The sequence below is a fragment of the Falco cherrug genome, chromosome 9 (assembly GCF_023634085.1).
Source record: "Falco cherrug isolate bFalChe1 chromosome 9, bFalChe1.pri, whole genome shotgun sequence".
Lineage (NCBI taxonomy): Eukaryota > Metazoa > Chordata > Aves > Falconiformes > Falconidae > Falco > Falco cherrug.
Window position 1 is genome coordinate 29333843 of NC_073705.1, and position 9089 is coordinate 29342931.

A 9089-nucleotide genomic window follows, 5' to 3' on the forward strand; every position below is an offset into this window, starting at 1 on the left:
GATCCCCTTGCGTGTTGAGCAACACTACCGCTTTCAGGGCTCACTTCCCCAGCTTCCAAAAAACAACACTGCTGCCCAAAGTGCCGCATGCGAGCAAACAGCAGCTGCCTGTGCCACTGCAGCCGGCGGGAACGCAAGCTTCCCAAGTATTTCTGCACAGCAAAGCAACTAGCTTTTCTTAAGTTTCACTTCCCGCTCTGGACCAAAAACCATTGGAGACCAATCGCAGAAGCACAAACTGTTCCAGGCTGCTGCAGCATCAGCAAAACCACTGGCAAAACCCCTGGATGCCGAGGGATGGATGGTGACCGTTCCCCAGCAGCCCTACATGCAAGTGCGTATGCTGGGGACTGCTGCAGTGCTTACGTGTGCCTGGGATCTTGCCTACACCTGAATTGTGCCACTCCTTTTAAGCATGATTTCCAGCACAGGTGTTTGCTCTTTCAGAGGAGCGTATCTCAGGCTTGCAAGACACCCAGTGAGTTTTTCCTCCCTTAACATGCATAGCACCACGTGCAGCATGGAAAACTGTAGGTACTTGCCCTTTGCAACTAATTCTAGCAGATGAAGCGAAAGGCTCCTTTGCTGTCCAGGCAGGACAGCAGCCCCACTGCCTCCTTTCAGCAAGCCAAGGTCAAGTCCGCATGCATAAAAAAGATAGCTCTGCCATTAAACACTTCCAGACTTGCCCCCATACCTCGAGCTGTCAGCACGGCTATCTTCATTCCTCATTGCACAGCACAGGACAGGGAACAGCTGGGATGGTTTCTGTCTCCTGCTGAGGAGTGCATCCACTGCCTAGGCTTTGCGGAAAAATACACTGACTTCTCAGAGGTCAGCTTTAATAACTAGGATTCCCACAAGCCATGAGGAGAATCCAGCTCATGATATTTGGCATGAATATCACGCTCTGTTCCTCATGCTGCTACAATTTCCATTTCAAATAGCAGGAAACAAATTACCCTGTGGTATTTTTCAGGACAACCAATGGGAAGGAACATGAGACCAAAGCCTGTGGCGGGGGACAGGCCTTGACAAAGCTCCTGAGTATAAGAGGAGAAATACTTCTTGGAGGTTACAAAGGTTAAATATGCTAAATATGAATCTAAATTTTCATGGTCAAAAGAGCACCTTGCAAGGGCTGAAGCCTCATGCAGACATGGAACAAAACAGCAAAGGGGTTTTGCTGGACAAGCGGGCTGGCACAGGATGTGATTAATCTCTCAAATTCAGATTGCTTATTACCAGGACGCACAGTGAATCCTGGGGAGAGCTAGGCTTAGGAAAAGAAACCCATTTATAATCAAACCATAGTTTGGCCTTCAATTTGTATGCCTTCATTACTCCCCCCTCCCCATCTCCCAAAGCCCTTGCCTCAAACAGTTCAAAACACAAACATGAAGTATTTTGGATAAGGCAGCATGGGCACAGAGTGGTAACAAGGACAAAGGACGGTCACAGCAACCCGTCCTTCTGACAGGCGCACGAGCTGCCCCGTCCCTGTGTGTCACACGCACGGGGCTGCTGCAGAGACGTTAAACCACCATCACCTCGGGGTGCCTGAGCAGCCCCCCAGCACCCTCTGAGACTGCACCCAGGCGCGGGCTCAGCAAACGGACACGGCAGCTCCCACCTCCCACTGCATCTCCCCCAGAGGAGCACGAGCCGCTCTCTGTTCCCAGCAAGGAGGTGCGAGCAGGGAAGTCCCAAACTCTTCTACAACACTTGGCTCCAGCTTTCTGCTCCGTGATTTAGCCTACGTGTCCAAAGCTGCTTACTGGGACAGAGAAAGAAACGCTCCCTACCATCAAAAGCCAACAAAACGGAGGTTACTTCAGCTGAAGAAGCGACAGGCTTGTGACACAGCCACTCCGGCGAAGGAGACCGGTTTATAGTATGGAAAAGAGCTGCCAGCTGGATCTGTTAAGATGAGCACAGCTCCTCAGAGCAGGAATGGCCAGCAAACCTGGGCCCATGCAGAAAGCAGTTACAGGTCCGCTGCTTCCCTGCCACGGCTGCATTTCCCAGCCTCTCTGAGCACCGTTCTCCCTCTGCTGATGGGAGGTCCCAAGCCCAAGCTAAAGCCCACCTTGCAGCCACAGGATCCCCAGCCCAGCTGCAGCAGCTGCAGCAAGTTCACATGAGCACAGGCTTCCTTCCTCACGTCTCCTGCAGGAGCAGGGGCAGTAGAAAGGTTATTTATTAACAGCTCTGGGACAAAGGAGCAAGAAAGAAAACAAATCCATTTATAAACCAGCTAAAGAGAAAACTTGTGATTAATGGTCTCTGTAATTTTTTAAGTGTGGCCTGGAGCTGCCCTGGCATCACTTATTGTGGTGCTGAATCAGCAGAAGAGACCCACTTGGGCAGTAAATAGTCCCATAAGGGCAGAATAGCCCTGAAGAAGAAAGCACTAACTTAGGCAGCATCCTGATTTTTCCTGGCTTCTGCTAGGATTCGGGAAGACTGATAGTGGTCAACTTTCTCAGCCTAAATACCAAGCAATGACTCACATTAGCATCTACCTCTGCAATCCAGGACGTATGCTTTCCTCTGGGACAATTTAGAAACAGGATAAGGAGAGAAACTCATGTGAGAGTTGTCTCAAACAATACCAGTCAGTGCTAGCTGAGCTCTCAGATAGGACCATACCAATCCTGAGTACTTTGGCAGACCTTTTCCTTTGATAACGTTTCTCAAGGGAGGGGGGGGGGGGGAGGAGGGGAGGAGAACAAAAATAACAAAACACTGTTCTGTTTAGCAGTTACCCATAGCAGAGAAAAGCTGAGCTAAAGTTTCCAACAATTATCAGTACAAAATCCTAAAATAGACATGCAATGTACCATTTTTTAATTTAAAACTGGCTGGGATAGGAGTTCCATCGTTGGATTGAAAGCTGTATAAGGGCACAAGCCAATACATCGAGATGACAAGACAGGTTAGAACAGCATGAAAATGCTCAGTATAGAACTGATATGGATGAAGGAGCAAAAGCCTCAAGCAGAAGTGACAAACTGCACTGTAATTCATTGGGAGGAACTGCATATCCAGGGAGGACAGATAAATAATGTCCAAGGTATCTATGGAAACCACCATCCTACACAGGAAACAATAAAACTTGGAAAAAGACAAACATGAGAAAAATAACTCAAACTTCAGATACTTGTAAGGACAATGATACTAATTGAAAGCAGGATTTGATCCCAAAGAGATGGTGGATCACTTGAAGAGATGTGAAGTACAGAAATGAGGGCTAGCAGGCTGAAGGAGAAATAGGAGCTGTATGGTCACTCTGCAAAGAGGAATCTGTGTGGCTGTCTCCTCTCAGCAGATGAGAGCCCGAGCTTTAAAATCCATTTGTAAACTGATGCGGATCCCACACACATCTTGTTCAGATGACTCTCAGCAGTGGGTTTCCTCCTGGGCCACGACCTGCTCACCCTATACACAGACACACGGGAAGTCAACTTACTTTGGGTGGAAATGGTGAAGGCAAAAGACAGCTAAGTAGTTTCAGCTTTGCACTTCCCATCATTGAAAGCATCCAACAACTTTCCTTGTCCTCCTGTTCTGTTTTGTCTGATATTTTTGCCCAACAATTTTCAGCCCTCAGAGCCTCTCACAGCTCGGTTTGGACCTGATCACTTTTTTGCACCACCGATCACACCAAAACAAGAACTTCTTAAACTCTGCTGAGATTACCAGTTATAAACAAAGGCTTCACACCTTTCTCTCATTTAAGAATGGAGTAGTTTTTAGTGTAGCTATGGTACAGGAAATTAGTGTAGCAACAGTGCAAGAACTTACAGAGCAGGAAAATGTGTGTTTCAAAAAGTAATTTCAGTCTCACTCATGCTCACTCCTCCTGTACTCACAGGCACCGAGGTCACCCAGGCATTCTGGCAGGGTCCCACATGAGATGGGACCAAGGCTGCCAGATGCCAAGTCCTCACTGCATCTGTTTGGCTCCTCTTCAGTGGCAAGCTACAAATTTTTGGGCAGGTCTTTTGCCATCTTTAGGAGCTAGCAGTAACTATGGCATAACCCCTTTGTCTTGAAATCTCTCTTACCTCATCCCCCAAGAGCCCTAGGACAGGTATCTGCTCAGCGCCCTTTTTTGTTCCCCATTCATTTTGGGTCCCGCAGTCTGCCTTCCTGCTGGGAGAAGAGGAGAAGGACTCGCACACGGGATGTGCTCCGATCTTGTTGTCATCCTTCTATTACCGGAGCACAATTTTTTTTCCCCAAGGAGTCATCTGCGCAGCGGCTTTATCAGCACCCATGCCTTCTTCTGACAAGCCATCCATGTAAAGCTTATCAGGGCGCATGCTGCTGGGTTTGTCACAAACACCACATTTGTCAGTGTTTACCCAGTTTCAGTGCAGTCAGTCACGTCCTTGGTTATCACTACAGACCATTCTTTTAACCCTTGCTCTGTTGCTTCTTCCAGTCCTCTCTCTCTGTCTCTTACAAACACACACATACCTCCATTCATATTTCCTTCAGGCCAGCTGTAGTATTTCTGCTTCTTCAGCTGCATGCCTGCCTTATGCATGGTGTGCCAGGACCTTTGCCTCACAGGTCATCACTGCAGCTGTGAAAAGGTCTCCTTGGCTTGGTTAGGTTATGGGAGACTCTAATAACAGCAAAGGAAGCAGATTTTAGAGCTGTTCTGGGGTCTGCTCCTGCATGCAGCTCTGCTGCTTGGATGTAGCCAGATCTCCTGCTTGGAGCTTGTGCCACAGCATGCACCAGTGCAGCACCAGCGGCAGCCCCCCAGAAATTAGAGGATGCTGAAATCCAAGAGAGGAACAATGCAGCTTGTCCCTGGGTGTCAATACCAGACTTACCAGGAGGGATTTAAACCAGATTACACCCAAGATCTCACTGACAATGTTACAGCTGGAGCTGTTTTCAGTCTGTCACATGCTGAGCAGCTCCCAGTGACAGTATGGGATGAGACCATTGTCACTAGTGTAGTGCAGACCTGGTAGTGTTCCTATGCTAGGCTCGCAAGGCAAGGCTGGCATTAACCTCAGCTTCCCCCATAAAGCTCCTGGCGAGACAGGATAGCTGCAATTATCCCATAGCAGTCACAAGACTCACAAGGAGTCTTTTGTGTGCACATATTTTCTCATGCTCGTGTCACAACCTTCCGAGTCCAGCCTTCTCTCAGCCCATGGACACCAAGGCCAGGACTGTCTCACTACTTTCCCACTATTCCCAGGCTCCCCTTGACTCTGTGGCTTTCACAGCTGACTCCAGCTCCCCAGCAGTGCTGTCTCCCCACACATACGGGGAACTAATACCAAACAGGTAATGCTAGAGCTGACCATCATGCTTTTCCATCTGTTGAAACCCAGCCTTTCCCTAGTAATGAAACATAACATTTAAGTTTGTCACAGTGCTTTCCACCCATAGACTGCCAAGCACTTTACAGGGGTCAGCACCGTTAGCCCCATTTCCCCAGATGATGAAAAAGCACAGGAGAGCAGCAAATATCCAGCCTGATGCTCTGTCCCCTGGACCACCTCATCTGCTTGTCTTGGGAAGCTCCCACGAAGCAGGGCTCCTAGCATGCTCCCTCCTGCTGAGAGGTGGAGTTCCCAGGGCCGGGGAAAGAGCAGCACGCTTTGGCTACACCTACTCTTACATTCATCTTCTTTCATTTTGATATATTCTTTTGTGTTCTGCCAGACTAATAACAACTTGGAGATTGTCAGCCTAGTAAAGTTCATGCACAACTCGTGCTACAAGATCTATGTAGTTCTGCTACCACTTTAAAAATGTGGGGGAAAAATGGACAATGTCATTTAGGCAAGGAGAAACATGCTGAAAGAGAAACACAGGCAGCAGAGCCCTGCAGCAGGAAAGAAGGCATCCTCCATGCTTCCTTCCCGCAGACTGACTTCAGGGGCAGAGGCAGGAGAAACCAGCAGGAGTTAAAACAGTTACTTGCTACTTTAGGCATTAGGGACTACCTAACAGCAGTCCTGATGCGTTATATATAACCTCTGTGAAATGCTAGTAAACCTAAAGACTAACCACTACACCACACCAAAAGTTCCTGAGATGTGGTTTGCAATATATTACAATGCAAATTTATGGTTACAGTCTTCTGAGGAGTAAATGGGCAGAAGAGGCTCTCCAAGATGCCTATTTACAGAAGGGCATCTATTCCCAGCCAGGCTTATGGGATTCAGTTAGCATTCTCACAGACACCAAGTGGCCACAACACTCAAAGGTCCTTAAACTGGTAGAGAAATTACTAGTCTCTGAAGCTGAGACACGCTTTGTAACCTAAAAAGCAACTGTAAAATTACTGTCTTTAACAAGGACTTCATAGCATGAGGCCAGGTTCTGTTGTAAAACACTACTTTTAAGATGACATGCAAAGGCTTAGCGTCACAGTTGGCTTAACTCCCCTGTTTGATCTGCCACAAAAAGGGACTATCCTACCTCTTTCTTCTGCCATAGTTCTACCTTGCATTTGTGCAAGTGCAGATTGCTTTTCTAAAAAAAAAATATATATTTTTTTTTAAACCAGGCTGCTCTTCAGATAGGTTAAGTTCTCTGGTCAGGCTGACAGTCACAAGTGCAGCGTGGGAAAGAAGAGGTGGTCTAACTGTCCTTTTTAGCAGGTGGGGTAGACATAGCTCGACACTTCACATGTTAAAACCACTTGCTAAACTATTCTTTAAACTTGCAACTGATTCATTTCAAAAGAAGGTCTTAATTCTCTCTGGCTAATGATAGAATAAGTCCTAAACACACTTCTGGAACATTCTTTTCTTCTTTTCTTCATGGCTTTCATGCTTTTTGTCACAACAGTATTTCTAAGTTGTGTAAACAAGAATCTGACCACTAGCTTTACCAGAATAAAGTTCTTTCCAGCTTCAACTAACAATGTTTACCACAGTCTCAAACTAAGCTGACAAACAGTAGGCTTCCTATACTATTTCAGAAAAGCAAGACTAAATATATAGAAGCTGTAGATCAACTCACTGAGAACATTCAATTCCAGGCAAAATTGCAGATTTCCAGTGTGTTTCCCAAAAAGCAGCTGGAACCAGAAGCTAAGGGCGGATCCTGGCCAAGAGCAGATGCTCTCCCTGGCAAGAGCTGCCCCCTGCCATTGTGGCAAAGAGCAGGTAAGAGGGAGTGACAGATTTCAGCAGAGGACCAGATCCCACTCTGTTACCTGTCCCTACCACCTTCCACATAGGAGGAGCTCCACCTTCCCTCCTGTTGCATGCCTGCTCCCTGGGCTTTGCCATGCACCATGGATGTTTCTATCCCATCAGCTATGCTGCAGGGTCTCCGAATTCCCTATATCCCTCGCTTTTGGAGGAGTCTCCCCCTTCTTGCTACAGCCCAGGGAGGAAGGTGGAGAGGCTGCTGCCTCCCCTGCCCCCACCTGCAGCATCACTATGAGTGAATATCAGAAACCACAGCCGCTGTACCCACAGTTCTCGCCGCTGTCTCCAGAGCCCTCCGAGCCGAGTGCGAAAGCGCTGTGAACTGACTGACTGAGGGGTTGAAGTGGTTTCTACATCCTGAACTGCTGATTCACCTCTTCCAGGCAGAACACAGAGCTCAAAGGCCAGTGATGGTTTGAGCTTTGGCTGAAAGATTGCAGATAGTTAATGAAAAAACAAGCTAATTCTCAGTCCTTTGTAAAAATAGGCCTATTTTCTTTTCATCCTCTCCCCCAAGAGCAATCTGGCATTCACCGCCCTCTATGATCAGGCCAAAGACTCTCAGGAGGATCAGAAACAAAGGGGAAAATACAAATCAAACTAAGAGCCTTTAACTTCTATTCATGCAAAATAAAAATGTCTGCTCAAAGGTGCAAGTCCCAGCCTGTAAACCACTCAGCCACCCCAAAAGGGTTACTTTTTGATCAGAAGAGATGCAGTGTACAGATGGATGAAGGTCACAAGGGAGCATGGGACAGTGCGGGTCAGACTGATGGGCACGTGTCTCCTCATACCAGAAACTTAAATCACTGGCTATGGAGTATGTTGACATTACAAGGGGAATTTGAAAGGCAATATGAAGGCAGACAGTGAAGTGGCTCTGCAGATCCTCACGGAAAGCTCTTTCCAAGCTGGAAGGGACCAGTAAAAGCCTAAGAGCATTCAGACAAGAACTCTAACAGGCAAAGTTGTAGCATTGCTGGTGGTGGCTGAGCACTGACAAGAGTACGAACAGCGGTGACTGCTATACCACCTGCGTTGCCCTGGAGTTGAGTTGCCCTGTTCACCAGCTAGCACAGCACAAAGGACAGAGGGACAAGGAGCCCAAAGAGCAGGCTGGAAAATTGATCTTTCCAGCTGCATTTGGAGGGAGTGAATGCATGAGAGGACACAAGTTGATGGATTTGTTCAGCGTGCACTTAGATGACTCTGTTCCCTTCCATCTGGTCTCTCACACTTTTTCCTTTAACTTATTTCTTAATTTGTACTGCTAACGTAGTGCTGCTTCAGAGCACAACGCTGGTTTTGTGTCTCTCCTTGTCTTACAGCGAGGTTCCCTCCCAATAACTTTAATCTGAGTGACCTTTACCCTTGCCTCCTGTTCTCTCACTTGGGCTATTGCTGGCTTTCAAGCTAGACAAGCTGAAAATTACTGCAGAAAAAAAGAACAAGGCTAGCAGCAAGGATGAGCACCTTTTCTCTCTCCAGCAGTAAAAATTTATGTCAAATTATGCCCACTGCCGAAGTGCACCCTTAGGCTCTGCTGCTCTCCATGTAAGCATACTGGCAACAGCTCTGCAGCTAGGAAATGCTGATGGAAATGTTTGCCATAAAACTTCAGCTCTGCTCAGGGAAGGGAAGCTTCCACTGAGCTATGAAGCCTGTCCTCAGACCTAGCTGACAAAACTGTAACAAAACACAATTGAAGAAGTAGACCCCATCTAACTCATCTTTCAGAAAACCAACAGGGGTGCTTCTCTTCTGAATGTGACCCAGAATTTTACATTTTAAACTTGATTGGTCTCAAGCAATACTAATCCCTTGTGCGTTGGCTACCCAACCAAAGTCATCTTAGTATCACCCACTTCACCCTCAAGTTCGGCCTGAACA